Source organism: Syngnathoides biaculeatus, chromosome 4 (assembly GCF_019802595.1).
Source record: "Syngnathoides biaculeatus isolate LvHL_M chromosome 4, ASM1980259v1, whole genome shotgun sequence".
Taxonomy (NCBI): Eukaryota; Metazoa; Chordata; class Actinopteri; order Syngnathiformes; family Syngnathidae; genus Syngnathoides; species Syngnathoides biaculeatus.
The window spans coordinates 23867758-23887674 of NC_084643.1; positions in this window are offsets into that span (position 1 = coordinate 23867758).

A 19917-nucleotide genomic window follows, 5' to 3' on the forward strand; every position below is an offset into this window, starting at 1 on the left:
GATAGGTAAAGAGACAGACAAATAGTCAGATAGTTAGAAAGACGGATAGATGAGATTCAGAATTGTAGTAGGACACAGAAGCCAAGTTGAGCCAAGGGAATTTGCAATTTTACTTGCGAGTTGAATGAGCATAAACATGACCTACATGTTGCACAGCATAAAAACACATCCCGAGGATATTTCACATTTTGAAATGTCAACTTTGCTGATTCCGCAATGTAAGGCACACCTCGCCCCTTGATTATTATTCGGCAACATAACAGCATGTGCCTTTGATGTTCAGTTTGCTAAAAAACACATTGTCTCTGAAAAAAAAAAACGTACTCGTTCATGAACGCTTGATTGAACAGAACAATGTTAGGAAAAATGGGCCCATGCTGTAATGGAGCCAGCGGTATCCACAGTAGCCAAGGAGAGCGAGGCCGAAGGAGAGGATAGAAAAGGGGCGGGAGATAGTGATAGTATACATTTTTCATTAGGTTTTCCAGGCACTAAGCCACATCAAAGCCTCTCAGAGATAAAGAGGATGGGGGAAGGCAGAGAGAAGTAGACACAGGATGTTCTAATTAACTTCACAGTCACTTCCCTCCCTCCCCCCTCCCTTCTTCCAACTCTTACACACGGTTGTTCTCGGTATACTATACAATATGCATATATACTGCACCACTCAGCATTGTCTGCCCTGTAAATTAACCATGACGCTCAACTACAAAGATAAAATGCAGTTGTAGCTTGCAGAGAGGAGATCAAACGGCGCAGGAATGATGGCGGGCTGGCCTGTCGTGAAAAGAATATCGATGCTGAAGTCCTGTATTGATTGTGCCACGCCTAGATGGGAGCAGGAAGAGGGAAGGGCCAGCCCCTTCCACCCACTGATGTCTCAAGATACCTTCCAATCAAATGGGAAGAAAATGCTTCCCTACCAACTGCATGCAAGATGAGATCTCTTGTTTTTGTAAACTACGCAGTCTCATTCTCCCAATGTGACAGCACAATCTTCTTCCCACTTCCTTCACCCCCGATGACGCGGATTCCCGCTTGGTGTGAGTCAACAGGAAGTTGAAAAGACTCTTTTCATTGGGCAAATTGTGACTTTTAGTTGAGATATGTAGCAATTACGCTCCGGCAGATTCCAGTAAATGTTTGGTGAAGGAAAACACTTCTATTATACAAGTGCTTTTAACTGCTAGAATCGGGGTGCGATGGGGTGAAGAGATTAGGTGCTTCTTCATTTGAAACACAACTCCTTGATATTTCACATAAAAGAGTCATATTCCAGTCATCAAAATGTATTCTAGAATACCACAGAATCACATTTGATTTGGAACTGATAATGAGCAGGTAGAATAGCTCATTTTCCTTTTATGTATGCATGAATTGTACTTCATGAAATACTAACATGCAAAAGCTACCATTGGATGTGCCATAATTTGTCGCTGGTGTCTTTTTCTGATGAAAACCATTTAAATATAGATGGAGTCCATTTAAATTTAAAAAAAAAAAAAAACTGAGAGGTTACGTGGGCCAACAGCGGACAAGTGGTTAGCAAAACTAATGAGAGAACATTGTCAATGACACTGTGAATATTCGTAGTTTGTCTTTTCTAAAGGGAGATCATCCACAGCTCTGCAAACATTAATTGGTATTGTGACCTTGGCCACAGTGAGGAAAACATTTTACACTTGTAGCGGGTTTCCTAATTAGTTTTTTTCCCATTACCTTACAACACCACTTGGGGGATAATTAATAATTTGAGTTGTCTTGTCACACAATCTTGTTGATCCTTATTACAAAGATTCATCTCTAACCAGCATGTAAACAACGACTGCGTCCAGGGAGCAGGTAATCAGATTTACTCTTGTATTTGATAAGTGAAAATTTGTTTAGCTTTACTAAATGTTAAGAGCTCAGTGATGTCCTGCTGGTCATATCAGTTTGAATGATGACAAATGTGTCGACGACATAAGGATCACCATTTGGTCGGCTGACTGAATAAAGTGCATTCACAGCTGAGCTTCCCTTGCGGAAGGCACCCAATTCCCTGAATTGCTCTTCAGGCAGTGCTCATTTGACTCTCTAATGTGTATGTGCACGTTAGCTCAATTTAATGCTTGGGAGCAATCTCACGATGAAGTTGATTGTTTACTTTTCAACATGCTATATCCTCTCGCTGGATTCTGACTACCAAAACCAAATGTCTGTGTCTGCTTTTGTTTTCTTTGACAGATATCCCCCTAATGATGTGCAAAATTCTGATTCAGTAAGAAAAAGATGGGCTTTGTGTATACGTGTGTGTGTGTGTGTGAGTGCTTGAGATGAGTATTGTAATATTGCAGCACTCAATGTCATGTAGCGTCTGCTAAAGCACAATGCAACCTTTGACGAGTCTGTTGCACATGCAAGAAGCGTCCGGATGGCTCTCAGATGAGCCCATTAGCTCATTGCTGCTGTCAACGGCAGCCTGATAAGTACCGAACTAACGGCCTTTGGCCATCAGAGCATTGCATGATCTTGCATTTTTTTTTTTATCTGACAATTTTTTCCCCCCTGCGGTAACGAAACATGTGATGCTGATTTCAAATTGTCTTCTGTCTCCCTGAAACCATATACTGTACTGTAACTCAAAAACATCCCAACAGTGGACTGGCTGTCTGAAAAGCGTAATCATGAGAAGCAATCGGCCAATCCTGGATCAGGAAGAGCACTGATCAGACAAATGTGTCATTCTTACAGACAGATAAAAGGATTCATTTACCATAAACAATTTGCAGCACTTGCAGACAGTCATTCAGTACGCCTAAGGTATCGCATATAATTCACGAGCAAGACAATAAGATAGCAGAAGGATAGAACTTGAGAATATGGGAAGAGAAAGAATAAGTACAGACTTGAGCATCATTAACATGATCTTTTGTTGTCCAAGTTAAGGTTGTTGATTAATTTTGCATCTTAACAGAGGGTGACTTATTTTTTTTTACATTTAAGTGAGAATCCATAATTTTAAAAATCAGATGCATCTGAGACTCCTAATTTGAAACTGTCACACATTATTTGAAACTGAGCACTCTATTTTTGTGTCTGGCCCATATCCAGCACTGCGCTTCGCCTAACTCTGTGTAATTTCGTGGCTTGGCATATGCCGGCCAGTGTGTTTAAAAGCAGGATGTCTGCACTGGTGTGGCCATGTCCACAATTCCCATTAATCCTGTTCAATCAAAGTAGGTCTTTCATTGCCCTTAAAATAGTCTCGCATGGAGCAACCTCTAAATCTGCAGGAGGACACAGTGTTCCATGCATGACTGGAGTATCGAACGTTAGCAGGCACCCCTATTAAATACAGAATGAGGTGATCAAAACCATAGACTACTTGAAGGGGAAATCCAGTTCTTTGCATGAACAGTGTATCCAATAGGTCGTGTAATATGTACCCTATTTTGACAATGTGATGTTAAATCCTCTCTCATTTAACAATGTTTTGAGAACATTTTTATCGACGATTAAGAATTTTCGGAGGCGCTGCCATTTTCGCGAGTCACATCACCTACGTGTGTCAATGTGACGTGTACCGTGCCGCAACAAAGGCTCGGTTACATGGGACACCATTTATACCCATGACCACCTCCCCCCTCCCCGGAAGTTCCGGGCTGGGAGCCGCGGATGGTTCTTCGGAGAGGAATGACGCGGAGCCGAGCTTCAGCGACGGCGGAGGCCTTTAACCGAGCTGGGCTAAAGGCTCCCGCCGCCGACGAAGCTAGGCTAAAGGCTACCGACGCAGGTGAAGCTCGGCCAAAGGCCTCCACCGCCGCTGAAGCTCGGCTCGTGGCCTCGCCGGATGCCGAAGCTTGGCTAAAGGCTTCCGCCGCTGCCGAAGCTTGGCGAAAGGCCTCCGACGCAGCCGAAGCTCGGCTAAAGGCCTCCGCCGCCGAAGCTTGGCGAACGGACTCCATGGACGTCCCTGGACACAAGCCAGCTTCCAGGCGGTGGAGGCCGTTAGCCCCGGACGCCGAAGCTAGGCTAAAGGCCTCCACCGCCGGCGGACCTCACTCGTCAGATTCCGTGTCATTCCGCCTGAAGAACCATCTGAATATTCAACATTAATTACAGCCATAGGTTCAAATCTCTATGGAAGCGTTCTTCCGTCTTCCTGATCAACCGATACTGCTATTTCTTCATCAGATGTGGATAATACGAGAAATTGATGCTGGGCAAAAATGGTGTCCCATGTAATGGAGCCTTTGTTGCGGCATGGTACACGTTACATCCACGCACGTAGGTCATGTGACTCGCGAAAATGGCAGCGCCCCTGAAAATTCATAACTGTCGATAAAAATCTCAAAACACTATTAAATGAGAAAGGATTTAAATATCACATTGTCAAAATAGAGTGCATATTACATGACCTATTGGATACACTGTTCATGGAAAGCACTGGATTTCCCCTTTAAATACATTTGCAGACCACATGTACCTACATCCCCTCTATCGATCATCCACCTCCATTCTCCACTCTTACAGCTGCGTGGCGGCCAATAAGTGGGCTGATTAAAAAAATACAATCATGAGTATAATAATTAAATTCATTAATTATTGACTCAATTAATTGATTTCTACAATGATTCAGAGGGTCCACTGTCCACATATTTATGAATGAAATACAGTAGATCGACCACATGTCCCCAAAACTTGCGTAGGTGTTTGCCCATGGCTTGATCAAATTCACCAAAATACAAATCTAAATCCCTCAAATCCTGACCCACCCTGCCCAAAACTGGTTTGGCAAATGTGCCACTGCCTTCGAGTACATGTTAAGCAGTCTGAAAAAATAGAGCCCTGAGTGTTTAATTGCTTTAAAATTTTACTCATAACAGTGATTATACGTTTTACTATGCACATGAAAAAATCTTAAAATATTATTCAGACATTGCCCATAGGAGGTTTTATAATGTTGACTAACTCTGAAAATTCTTTTATTATTTCCATTATATCTAAAGGGGGCGGCATGGTAGCGCAGCTGGAAAGCATTGGCCTCACAGTTCTGACGTCGCGGAATCAATCCCGGACCTGCCTGTGTGGAGTTTGCATGTCCTCCCCGTGCCTGCGTGGGTTTTCTCCGGGTACTCCGGTTTCCTGCCACATCCCAAAAACATGCAACATTAATTGGACACTCCAAATTGCCCCTAGGTGTTATTATGGGTGCTGCTGCTTGTCTCAATATGCCCTGCGATTGGCTGGAAACCAGTTACTCCGCTTCTCGCCTGCTGACAGCTGGGATCGGCTCCACCACTCTGACAACCCTGGTGAGGATAACCGGCTAAGAAGATGGATGGATGGTTGACATCTGAAAAGAACATTTGTTTAATAACTCCAAGAACTCAGAGCGCAACCATTGTTTATCAGAGGTTACAATTTGCGTCTCAGACTAATACATTATTCAGGCCTTGTAAGGGAATAAAAAGGAGAGTACTTTTCCCTTAAAGGATGCCTAAGTGTTTTTTATTGACTTTACTGCCTGTATTAGATATGTGATGTGGTAATGGCACAATTAGCATCCTTGCCAAGCCTGGATAATAACAGCTCAGGTCGGAGAGTAACATCACCAGGATAGCACACTAAGTATCATGACTGTGAGGATAGTGCTATAATCTATCCCTTTTTAGTTTCTTTCAATACTAGAATATGTACTGTTTGGTAGACTGACGTGCTATTAAAACCCCAGCTTGTGATGGAATTTAAAATCATTCTCAAGAGAAATGCAATTAAATGATTTCAGCAAATAGCAGGAAACTGAAGGAAATTGGAGCCATATCGTTTGCGTCGAAGCTGCTCGGCACAAGTTAGCCTAGCCTAGATTGCTAACAACAAAACGCGTCTGTTTTCTTATATTTACTGAGGAGGAAAACATCAAACGCTAGTATCCCCACGCCCTGCAAAACCTTCATATCATATACACCGAGGATCGTGAGTATTCATAAGAAGTTGGGCGAGTGGAAACGTCAAGTTAAACTTGCTTATCGGCCTAGTTTTCCTTAGCTTAGTTTGCTAAAAACGAGGTGCGTTTGTGATCAATTCGTTGATGTTGAAGAAACATCGAACGTGGACTCAACCTTCAACTATTGGAGTGAAAGCCATTGTGGTTTGAATCTCTCCCATCTCCATATCCTTTAAGTTGCCATAATCCTTTATTTTTTCACTCAGGTAGTATGTGATTTGTGTACCTTATGTGCTAACTGTATTTATGTGATTGCTTTCATTTGACGTTAACTTTAACATGGATTAGGTAGTATGTGAATTGTGTACCTCATGTGCTGACTTTGCTGTTATTTGACTATCTGCAATCAACAATCTTGTACAACCTGTAGGCCGGTCCCAAGCCCAGATAAATGCAGAGGGTTGCGTCAGGAAGGGCATCCGGCGTAAAACTGTGCCAAACATATATGAGCGTTCATCATATGAATTCCATAACGATTAGGTCGTGCCCCGGGGTTCCCATGCCTTTCCCCAGAATCTGCAAGGCATAGGTAGAAATTCAGATAATGTAGGTCAAAGACAAAAAAGAGGAGGAAAGCGGCCTAGATGAATAAGAGGGATGCACAGACCATACAGCTGTGTGTAGGGACTTTGAATGTTGGGATTTTGACAGGAAAAGATCAGAGGTTAGTTCACATGATGATTAGGAGAAAGGTTGATATACTGTATTGTGCATCCAAGAGAGCAAGTGGAAAGAGAGGAAGGCTAGAAGTTTAGCAGCAGGGTTTAAATTATTTGATCATGGAGTTGATGGGAAGAGAAATGGAGTAGGGTTATTTTAAAAGAAGAGCTGGCTAAGAATGTCTTGGAGTTGAATAGAGCATCAGATCGAGTGATGATGATGATGATATTTGAAATTGAGGGTATTATGTATAATGTGGTTAGTGGCTATGCTCCACAGGTAGGATGTGACCTTCAGTTGAAAAAGAAATTCTGGAAGGAACTAGACGCAGTTGTCCTGAGCATCCCAGACAAAGAGAGCGTTGTGATTGGTGCAGATTTCAATGGACATGTTGGCAAACGAAATGGGGGCGATGAAGAAGTGAGTAGGTACGGCAGCAAAGGAACATAGAGGGCAGATGGTGATGGACTTTGCAAAAAGGATGGAATTGGCAGTGAACACTTATTTCCAGAAGAGACAGGACTATAGAGTGACCTACAAGAGCGGAGGTAGAAGCACGCAGGTGGATTATATTTTGTACCGTAATCCGTACCTTGTAATCTGAAGGAGGTTACCGAATGTAAGGTAATGGTGGGGGAGAGTGTGGCCTGACAGCATAGGATAGTGGCGTGTTGGATGACTCTGGAAGCGGGTAGGAAGATTAAGAAGACAAAGGTAGAGCAGAGTGGAAGTTGAGAAAGGAAGAATGTTGTGTGGCCTTTCGTAAAGAGGTGAGACAGGCTCTAGATGGTGAGGAAGAGCTCCCAGAAGACTGGAATACTACTGCCAAGGTATTCCGAGAGGGAGGCAGGAGAGTACTTGGGGTGTCTTTTGGTAGGAAAGGGCAGAAGGAGACTTGCTGTTGGAACCCCAAAATGCAGGAAGTCATCCAAGGAAAGAGATTAGCGAAGAAGAAGTGGGACACGGAGAGGACTGAGGAGAGGTGTAAGGAATACATTGAGATGCGTTGTAGGGCAAAGATAGCGGTGGCGAAGGCTAAACAAGAGGCATTTGACGACATGTATTCCATGTTGGATACAAAAGAAGGAGAAAAGGAACTCTACAGGTTGGCCAGACAGAGGCATAGAGATGGGATAGGATGTGCAGCAAGTAAAGGTGATTAAGGATAGCGATGGAAATATGTTGACTTGTGCCAGTAGTGTGCTAAGTAGATGGAAAGAGTACTTGGAGAAGTTAATGAATGAAGAAAATGGGAGTAGAAGAGGCAAACGTGAATGACCGGGAATCGGAAATGATTAGCTAAGGGGAAGTTAGAAAGGCACTAAATAGAATGAAAAATGGAAAGACAGTTGGTCCCGGTGACATACCGGTGGAGGTATGGAAGTAGTTTGTTGAGGTGGCTGTGGAGTTTTTGACCAACTTATTCAAAAGAATACTAGTGGGAGAGAAGATGCCAGAAGAATGGCGGAAAAGTGTGCTAGTCCCCATTTTTAAGAACAAAGATGATGTTCAGAACTGAGGAAACTACAGAGGAATAAAGTTGATGAGCCACATGATGAAGTTATGAGACAGAGTAGTGGAGGCTAGAATCAGGACAGAAGTAAGTATCTGCGAGCAACAGTATGGTTTCATGCCTAGAAAGAGTACCACAGATGCATTATTTGCCTTGAGAATACTCTTGAAAAAGTACAGAGAATGTCAGAAGGATCTACATTGTATCTTTGTAGTCCTAGAGAAAGCCTATGACAGAGTACCAAGAGAGGAACTGTGGCACTGCATGTGAAAGTCTGGTGTGGCGGAGAAATATGTTAAAATAGTACAGGACATGTATGATGGCAGCAGAACAATGGTGAGGTGTGCCTTAGGTGTGACAGAGGAATTTAAGGTGGAGGTGGGACTGCATCAGGGATCAGCTCTGAGCCCCTTCCTGTTTGCAGTGGTAATGGATAGGCTGACAGATGAGGTTAGACTGGAATCCCTTTGGACCATGATGTTCGCAGATGATATTGTGATGTGCAGTGAAAGCAGGGAGCATGCAGAGGAACAATTAGAAAGATGGAGACATGCACTGGAAAGGAGAGGAATGAATATTAGCCAAAGTAAAACAGAATATATGTGCGTGAATGAGAAAAGTGGAGGGGGAAGAGTGAGGATACAGGGAGAAGCGATAACGAGGGTGGATGACTTCGAATATTTGGGGTTAATAATCCAGAGCAATGGTGAGTGTGGTAAGGAAGTGAAGAAACCGTTACAAGGGGGATGGAACAGTTGGCGGAAAGTGTCTGGTGTTCTATGTGACAGAAGAGTATCCGCCAGGATGAAGGGCAAAATTTATAAAACAGTGGGGAGATCGGCCATGATGTATGGATTAGAGATAGTGGCTCTGAAGAAACAACAGGAAGCAAAAGTGGAGGTAGCAGAAATGAAAATTTTGAGGTTCTCGATTCGTGTGAACAGGCTGGATAGGATTAGAAATGAGCAAAAGAAAAAGAAGAGCACATAAGGAAACTCACTTTCACGCCCGCGGTGGCCAAACTTGTGTCATTCTTTTCATTCTTGAGAAGTTGGCGTCCCCTTTCCCGTCACCCTTTGCCACTTTTTATACTTCTTGTCTCTCCTTCCGTACCAAACTCTAATTTTCTCCCTATAATATTTACAACATTGTTATTCGCACATTTCAAAGCCACGTTGTGCATCCTCACAACCCCCATCCCTCCTGCACCCCCCCATCCTCTCTGCCATCAGATAAGAGGGAGCCGTGAAGAAAAGCCTATCTTGACTTAAAACACATCTATGTCTATTTTTCTCCACCGTGTCCTCACCATCAGGGAGTCAGAGCTCAAGAAATCAACTCTTTGACCCTGCCCCTTCACTTATCTTATTCTCTATCACCCCCGTCTTCTCTTTTGTACCTGTTTGCATCTCTTTTTGACCTAGTTTCCTTCCCCCCTTCATCAACTCTCGCTCACTCCCGAGCTCTGGAAGATTTCAACGGCTGCATCAATTTTTTTCGTGGTGTAAAACCGAAATGGCAAACTTTATTAGTCAGACTCAAGTTCATATAAATTTCTGCTTGGCAATCTGAGTCGAGCTTGATAACGATGCACTTTGGAACAAATGAAAATAGAACCGCGTGTAGCTTCTGTTATTGAAAGCTCATAAACTGATAGGAGACTGTGAAGAGCTATCCCTCCATCCATCCATCTATCCAGCCATCCATCCATCCTCTTAACCACTTATCCTCACAAGGGTTGCCGGGAGTGCTGCAGCCTATCACAGCTGTCAAAGAAACCATTTTTTAATAAAAAAATATATTTTATTCTTTTAAAACCTCTTGTCATCTGTCTTTGTCCCTCGCAGGCATCAGTCAAGTAAGCGTTGCATTTGTTTGCATGTTTTATGATCATTGACATGCAATGATGCAATTGTAGGAAAACTGAGCCAGAAGCAAAGCATGTATTTCTCTTTGTTGTCTTCTCCAATTATAGAGGTTGGGACTTTTGGCAGTTGGGTCTGTCTTTGGCAGTGGGTTTGTGTTATATTATTGGTGTGGATATCCATCTTTCATAAAATCTTTTATCATTTAAAGTGTGTTAAATGTGTGATAGTAGTGCCCAATGGTTTCTTTTTCATTCCACTTGGATTGAAGGCCTGTGGATAGGCAATTGATGATGTGTCCTGTAGATCCTGAGGTCGAGTCTTTATACTGTACTCACAAAGTTATCTGAGATATCTTGGTATCTTGGACAACGCTGCATCTTTTGGTGTCATCTGTTCCTGGGCCCTTCTTTTGCAAGAAGGTTTGTTTGGGTGTGTCCATCCATCATTTGTCAGTTAAGTTGACCACTTGTTACTTGTAGCTGATTGATTGCATAGTGATCAGGAAAAAAAAAGGGGTTTCTTTTTTTCTTTTCACCTTCAAGTGCTCTCTTGGCCAAGTTGCGAAGGAGTTTTTGTTTTTTTTAGAGGGCATGAGGTGTGTTTTATGGTGTTTTAAGGCATGAGCCAACCAACACATCTATAAAATTCAGTCCCTTTCAAAATGTTTTTCACCTTTTTGTTTTATCTTTTGAGTCCAATAAAAATGGAGCATGAAAACTGCTATCAAACACAGTTCTTAAACCATGTACAAAATAAATTGAGTCTGAGTACACCGATAATAAAGAGTGTGACAGCCATACAAACTGTGTGAGGTCTTACATAAAACATATTTAATGTTAAAGGACATTAAGTCTTGCATCCACATCCATATTTTAAATTCTAGACTTTTCCCTCTGTACTAAAGACTTCATATTAAATAATCAAACCTGATTGCTGGTTCATCATTGAAGAGAAATGAAATAAGATAATATACGGCATGTGTTACAGCTATTCAAAGCTATAACAAACCTTGATAAGAAAATCTGAAGTTGACGTGAAAGTCTCATCCATGTTCATGAGCAATACTTGAGGTAAAAACATTTTATTATGAAAGTTAAATTAATTTAATGACCACCCATCAAAAGACTGTGGCAACATCATTCCCAACAAGTATTAAACTAATGGAGCCATTAGAGTGGAAAAAAGCCATATGCTTCTAATACTGTGGCCATCGCCAGAATAATTAGCACTTTCGATTGAGTTAGCAACAAACTTTGGTGGCAACTCATTTTCTAGAAGTGGCATTAAACTCTAACATCTCTCCTTGCACGCTTGCATGTGTGCAGTCTGATTCTCTATGTGGTTTGCAACAAATATCCATCCATCCATCTTCTGAGCCCCGTATCCCCACAAGGGTCACGGAGTGCTGGAGCCTATCCCGGTTATCTTCGGCTAGGAAGCGGGGTACACCCTGAACTGGTTGCCAGCCACTCGCAGGGCACATAGAAACAAACAACTATTCACACTCATCATCACACTTAAGGGCAATTTAAAGTCCCCAATTAATGCATGTTTTGAGATGTGGGAGGAAACCTGAGTGCTTGGAGAAAATCCACACCGGCAGAGGGAGAACATGCAAACGCCACACAGGCGAGGCCAGGATTTGAACCCCAGTCCTCAGAACAGTGAGGCAGACGCTCTAGCCAGTTGCGCCACCTTTCCGCCTGCTACAAACATACAGTAGACCTTAAATATTTTCAAGGGGTCAAGATCAAAATAACTAATTATATATAAATGAATACAGGAATTAATGCAATCTTACTCATTAATAACTCTTCATAGACAGCCTAGTGAAGGGATGTGTAACTTAAATGATGATGAGGGTCACATTTTTTTGGGACCGGGGGTGAAATGGCACTGCAATATCCTTGGTCAGATTTTCTCTTTCCGCAGCTTTTTTCACCTACATCATTAAGCTCCCAGATACGACATGTCCACTTTGAGCTCTGTGCCAATGTCGACACCAAGTTTGGGAATCTCGGGGTCAATACAAGTGTGGGCTTTGGCCATGTTTCCTATACCACATGTAGCGCCTCTCTAGTATAAATTACTTCGACGAGGTAGCCACCTGAGTTCTTTTCTTATTCCAAAGTACTAAACTAATAAATTAACTCAATGTTAATTACTCTAAATGTCTATTACAATTTTACTCTTTACTTGTGCATTTAATTCTCCATCAAAAGTCTCTGTAATAATATTCCCCCTTATGAGTTAATATTATCCTAATTTAAATAATCAAGCTACCAAATGAAGTCACCACTATTTTAACTGTCTTGCAGACAGTCAAATAATCAACCTGGTTATGGAACAAAAAGTGTGAACATTTGATTACAAAATAAAGCATGGAAAAATCAAACATGTATACACAACAGTCAAATAAACAAAGTCAATTTAACGGGTACACAATGCACACATGCTCAGGACCCAAACAAATACGAATATAGCCGACAAGCAAACAAAATCCAAACGCCAATGTCACTGCGGTGCTTCCCAAGGCAGGAGTGAAGAAATGTGAAGGTGGTTTTCCCTCTGTCCAGAGTCCTCACGGTCCTCGTCCCTTTTCCTTCCTTGAAGTCCAAACACAGCTTCGCTAGCCACGTTAGCTCGACGGTAGCGCCCTTGCCCTCTCCTTCGTGGTCCAATACACAGGCCTGGCTAGCTAGCGTTAGCTGCTTGCTAGCGCCCAAGCCAAGTCCCATGCATGCACTTAGCTAACTCCACTAGATTACGGCGTGATTTGAGTAGTGCACTCAAACGACACACTATCCCAGTTGAACTTTCAACAGTCCTTGCCGAACACGTCGATCAACTTTTTAGAAATGTCCTTTTGTTGCCCTCCAACAACTGCTGTCTCTTGCACTTCTAGCCTTTTTTTCTCTCTCTCTTTTCCCCTCATCTCCTCAACACGTCACTTCCTGTCCTTCTTAAACAATGGTTTCAACAATAAAATGACAAACAAAAGTATTTCTTTTTCACAAATGAATCAAACACATTTAAATACAAATCCCTCCAAAAGAAAATAGTCAGCACACACAGTTTAACAGATATTCTACTACATTGCATAAAGAAAACCAATAATCTAATTGTGACTCTATTATATTGAAATTTTACCTGTGCCAACTTTTAACCGGGTTACACACATATTCTGGGCCGGAACCTCTCCTATTTGATTGTGGGTGTAAGGTAGGGTACACCCTGGAAGTGACTAGGCGCCAGCGAATCGCAGGTCCAAAACTGAACATATGATATCCAACATTGTTGCAGTCTGACACCTCCCAGGGGCGCATCTTGCTTTCATTCCACCAATCTGACCCTAATGACGCTTTTTACACCAGTGCCAGAGGCCCGTGGTAGCATTTTCATTGTTCTAAACAGCAGCATGAGAAACTGCATTCGTATATTCTTTGATGTACGAGTGTAGTGTTGGGATCAGACATCAGTACTAAAATCTACATGGTACATTTACACTGTGTATTCAGCATCAGGAGAGCACTTCAACAGAGACTTCATAAGAAAGGACTGTGTAAAACATTCATCTTCCACCAACATAGCAATTTCTGTACAGGATGTTGTAAGTGAGGGCAGCGCGGGTGTGACACTAACAGTGACAACAGAGTATCTCCCTCAAACTCTTATTCTTTCCCAAGGAGGGGTCTCCAACAACAGGCCTTTGTGTGGCGTTGTAAAAAGATTGATCTCTTTGAATGCTCCGCACATGTTTGCCTCCTATCCCCCAAGGCTCTCATTGTCTTCTGTTTGTTTAACATGATGGAATATGCTAATCAGGCACGCGCCACTTAGATAAAACTCGAACATACTAAGTGACTGACTAAAACTGTAAACCCTTTGACTGTTTCCTTAATAAACAAAATTATGATTCCAAAAATGAAATAAACTACAACCCCTATATCAATCATGAGAAACTGCTTCTGTTCTGAGTGCTTGGATGTTTTGTTTTGTTTTTATTTTATTTAGGGAATCAAACACCAGGGACATGTTTCATGTTGACTAACCATTTAGAAGTGTATTTCTCTATTTCACTGAAAATAAAGCATCAGGGAGTGAGGCCTGTGAGGATCAAGCGGGTACAGCTTGTGGCACTTTTGGAACAGGTCTATTACACATAAATTCTTCTGTAAAACGTTCACAAAAGTGGAAAATATGCACACAGGCACGCACAAATGCGCGCATACGCATGCACGCACACACACGCGCACACACAAATATAATGCGCTACCCACCCACACATCTCGCATGCAGTCATATGCTTTCATGTTCCTCTTTGCTCAAACTTTTGATTGATCCCAACAAGCAACGGTGGGGTGCTTGTTCACACCCAAGCAGCAGGTTAATATTTCGCAGCGTGCCTTCATGATGTAAATCAGTGCAACGCATATGAGGCCTCATCAGGCACGATCATAAACAACCCAAAACACTGTGACATGAAGCAACAATAATATGCTCAACATACACTGCTGGTTTTGCATTTTTCCTGTGCCCTTGCAGTAGTGGTACCAGGCAAGGGTACAGGAGAAGCCCAAAGATGTAGGGCAGCTCCTCCAGGGTGGCACATCTGTATGCGTCATGGACAGAAAGTTTGCTGTGTATCTCAGCATGGTGTCAAGAGCGAGGAGGAGTCACACCAGGAGAGGTGAGGGAGGCTGAAGGAGCCAGCTGTGGGACTACTGCCCGTTTCTTCTTGCAAGGAGCCATATTCTTTGAAAAAGATTCCAAATGGGGCTTGTGCTCACAGGCCGGCAACGTTCATGGGATGCGTGATTAATTGTTGCGTTTTTTTGTTTGGGAAAAATGTACTTCACTGCTCCTTCAGCAAATTCATTTACTCAAAATGCTGAATGCACACATTGTGTAACGAGTGTTTTCATTTTACTTGAGAATCAGGCAATATAATATAGTCATTCAATGTCTGCAACACTCATCCTCACTAGGGTTATGGGCATACTGGAGCCCATCATATCTTACTCTAGACGAGAGGCGGGGTACACCTTCAACTGGTCGCCAGCCAATCGCAGGGCATATGTAAACAAACAACCATTCACACTCACATTCACACTTATAGAGTTTTCAAAACACCTTCCATGGATGTTTTGGGGATGTGAGAGGAAACTTAAATACCCAGAGAAAACCCACACATCCACCGGAGGAACATGCAAACTCCACACAAACAGGAACAAGCAATTGACTTGATCTGAAACCGCAGTCTGCAGAACTGCGAGGTAGATGTACTAACCAATTATTCCTGCCAATACCTGGGATAGTGCCCACCGTGCCTGCGATCTTAGTGAGAATAAGTGGCACAGAAAATGGATGGAGGAAAGTTGATACAAAAAAAGTTTGCCTATGAATGCGCATGCGCAAGTCTGGTATGGCAGAGAAATATTTTACAATAGTACAGGACATGTATGAGGGCAGCAGGACAGTGGTGAGATGTGCCATTGGTGTGTCAGAAGAATTTAAGGTTGAGGTAGGACTGCGTCAGGGATCCTTGCTGATCCCCTTCCTGTTTGCAGTAGTAATGGATAGGCTGACAGACAAGATTAGACTGGATTCTCCTTGGACCATAATGTTCGCAAATGATATTGTGATCTGCAGTGAAAGCAGGGAACAGCCGGAGCAACAATTAGAGAGATGGAGGTACGCACTGGAAAGGAGAGGAATGAAGATTAGCCGAATTAAAACAGAGAGAGAGTATATTGGCAGAAGGGTGCTGAAGCAGAAGGGTGCTGAGGATGGAGCTGCCAGGCAAAAGAGCGAGAGGAAGACCAAAGAAAAGTTTGATGGATGTTGTGAGGGAGGACATGAGGACAGTGCATGTTAAAGAGGAAGACGCACGAGACAGGCTTGGATGGAAAAAGATGACATGCTGTGGCGACCCCTAATGGGACAAGCCGAAAGAAAAAGAAGAAGTTTGTTCATCTAAAAATTTCCCATATCTATTTACCAAATGCATTACTGAGTACATTTCTGTGTGCATTGCTGGGTACTACTCAGGAAATGCATAAAAAGCATCAACAAAAGTAAGACTTACTACACATGTTGGGAAAGCGGGACAAGCCGAAAGGAAATGAAGAAGAAGATATATATCCATTTTCTTAGCTGCTTATCCTCACAAGGCTTGCGGGAGTGCTGGAGCCTGTCCCAGCTGTCAACGGGCACACCCAAACTGGTTGCCAGCCAATTGCAGGGCACATAGAGACAAACAGCCACACTCACAATTACACCTAGGGGCAATTTACTGTCCAATTAATGAGTGTATATATATTTAAAACGACAACCCACAACACTTTTAACATCCTAAATCAACCAGTCTCAACTGCCATGTAATGGTCATTCAATAAGAGCTCTTCCTTTTGCAGTAAACCAGCGGTACACATTGTAATTCTGCTCCCGATGACATGACACGGGGCACCCTGCCTTTATTATTCCACCAATGGAACAAAGTGGTGAAATTACCATCTTCTCCTTTTTTTTTAAACCCAAAAATAAGATAAACATGCCACAAAGCTGGTGTTTGGAAAGAATGAGAGTGACGATGATGGAAAGTAAGAGTTAAGGGGGGGGGGGTGAAGAGATGACTGAGGAACTAAAGAAAAAAAAAAAGAAATGTGGGGAAAAAGAGGAGAAGGAATATTTGACACTGGCATCACGCTCCAGCTCGACAGTCCGACAGCAGGGTGTCAGAGCAAGCGAGTTGGGTAAGAGGAGTTCAATTTCCCCTAAGGCAAGCAGAAAGTACTTTTAAGATGTGTGCGTGGCAAAGGGAAAACAGAATGACATAAATACATGAGCAAACTGCAGAACATTGAGTTTCCAATTAACTAAATTAAAAAAAAAAGGATTCTCCAGGATGAGGCAGGATAAACTCAGGACTAATATTGTCTATTGAGGGCGATTGGTCTCATATCTATTGCTGATTATCTCAAGAAAATAATGGAGTCGAGCTCACTTCCCTATTATGACACTACAAAGGCATAACATAGCTTGAATGTTTTTTTGCAGTGTAAATTATTGAAAGTGGTATAAATAAATCTTCTGGATGGGGAGGGATTCTGCAAGATGTGGTTCAGCGTTTTTACCCACTAAACCATATTTAATGACAGAAAAAGAATCCTGTAAAAAAATAATAATAAAAATGATGTCCTAAGTTCAAAGTAACTTCAATCATGGTACATTTTTCTGCTTGATGAATAATTGAGTAACAGCCTGAACAGCCTTGAGTTCTAGCATTTTTTGTGACGCCTTTTGCATGAATAAAACACAATTTGGCCTGAAGAGATGTCTGCGTTGCAGGGATACTGTAGTAATATGGAAATTACTTCCTCCCTGTATGTTCATCTACTCAATGTTCAGTGTTCTATGCTCTCGCATATCAAATTGGATGCCTTGCTCTCTGTATTATACCTCTATCTAAATGCATACTTTTCATTCTTTACCTATTTCTTTATCTTACCTCCTTATTTTCTTTTTTAACCCGTAACTCAAATGAGGAAAAGGAAAATAATGCAACCCACTCACGGAACCTTGTGCTTCATTTCGGAGTTGAGGATCGAGAAAAACCTCCAAAGTCCTGCAAAGGGACCAATAAATCAAGGCTACAGTTTGCAAAGAATAACTAGGTAGTCGGCAGTTTTTTTTTTTCTTGTTGGTTTGAAATCTAAACCGACCAAAATTTGCATTATATATATAATCTATAGCGTTTTTGTATTGGATTCAGTTTGATTAATGTAATCCTTCCCATTTGTTTTTCAAACTACTGGAAAATGAAAATCTCAGGTGTTTAACGATAAATGCTTACATTAAAATATCTACTTAAGTAAATCTGACTTTTGACCAGGATGCGAGGAAAATCAAAATATTATTCTATTGTAGAATGTGTTTGTGAATGTTTTCTGGAGTCCAGATAAAGATACATGAGATAATAAATGAAATAAAATGGGCAAACATGTTCAATTTGCAAAACTATCTTCACTTTAAATTCTCGGCCTGTCTTGCAGTCCGACTTTGTCTATCTGCTGTGGGTAGCCCGACTATTTTACCGTTCTCATTTCATTAACATAATAATATAACATGAGGAAAAAAAGAAGACAACTCAAGTCTGCTATATAGACTGTACTACTAATATGGTGCTCTAAAGAATAAATAAGCGTGATGCATACATGCCTGAAGAGTGTTGTCTGACCACACCAATTTTTGGGGTAGGTTTTATGAAGAGGTCACTTATGGTGACACCTGACTTGGGATCAATTCATGCAGAGATGGTGTCGATATGTGCCCTGCAACTGACTGGTGACAAGTTCAGGGTGTAGTCTGACTTTCGCCCCATGTTAGTTGGGATAGGCTCCGGCACTCCCACGACCCTTGTGAGGATAAGCGGCTCAGAAAAGGGACATGGACATGTGTTTAGGGAGAGTAGCAACTATTTCCGGACTCAAATAAATGTCAATTGACTGTTTTAAATACTGGTTAATAAATCATATTTTTAAAAAGGCTCCCTGCAAAAGGATGCTTTTCTCATCCACGGGAAAAGTGCCGCAAACATTGGACAAGGGGTAGACCCAAATGCAGGACTCCCAGGCAGTGACATGATTTTGAGGTTGGTTTTATCCCAGGCAGAGTTTATGCACAGGTAGGCAGAGCAACAGAAATACAAAGGCAAAGGCATAACAACACATGACTAACCCTAACCCTAAAGTCCAAAAACATGAAAACGAGGTTCGATAACTACCAAGAAAAAAACAAGGATTAACTAGACTTGGCTGTGGTGGCACAGGAACACTGGCCATGACAAGGTAAATACACAACAAGAAGCTTGTATACTCCTGCAGTCTCATGGAACGAATTGGCAAAGAGCGATACATGGCATGTTTAGAGACAATGAGGCGTCCCTGTTTCTGGACTATGGTGATCTGCTTTACATTAAAAAACAACTGATAAATGCCATAAACAATGGATTACTGCACTTTGCACTTGCTTACTTGCCAATGCTCATTGCACTCTAAATCTGTATTTTCTATCAAGGCTGTCATACAGGTTATATACAAAGTTGCTCTTCATATCACTGTGACTATATGTTTAGAAATCAAAGCCAGTGCGTTCTTCACTCACAATGTACGTGACAGAAGATCCAAATCCCAAGAGTAAGGACAGAACTAGGCGGTGGAGGGAAATTCTTTCAAGTACTATGCAGCCTATCATCCTGCTGTACTTTTTCACAGTAAAAAAATGTAAATCTGAACTGATAATTCTTGGTGAATTAAAGTTGATTTTTCTGTTGATTGGTTGAATTGCTAACTTTTTAGTTGCACTTCCTGGCATTATTGTAATGTTTCTCAGGATAAAAATCAGCAGCCTAGCATTATGCCACTCTCGGGAGGCAAGATGGTGAAGCATCAATTTGGTAGTTTCAAGTGTTTAATTTCACAATACTGTGGATTAAAAGTGACAAAAGTGGGTGTCAAGTACAATTAAGTGAGGTCCTTTTTGAACATAGACACAGACACTTAAAGGTCAACTGACTCATATAGCATAATTTTTAGTATGTTTTTAATTTTAAAAAAAAATATGTCAGCCGGAATGGAGTCATCTGTTTTTTCACCACGTGTCAGGATGTTATCGCCGCCATGAAAATCCTCTTGAGACATTTGTGTTGGAGAAAAACCAGGAAGTGATGTTTTTTGTAGTAGCATGGTCGAGTGTTTATATTCGTGTATACCTATTGTACCAGCGAAAAATTACTTGTTTTTTCATCGTGTTAGCCAAGCTCGTTGTATTGCTGGATTTTGCTTGAAGACACTTTTCGGAAAGACCCGCTTCGTTGTGAAAAATGG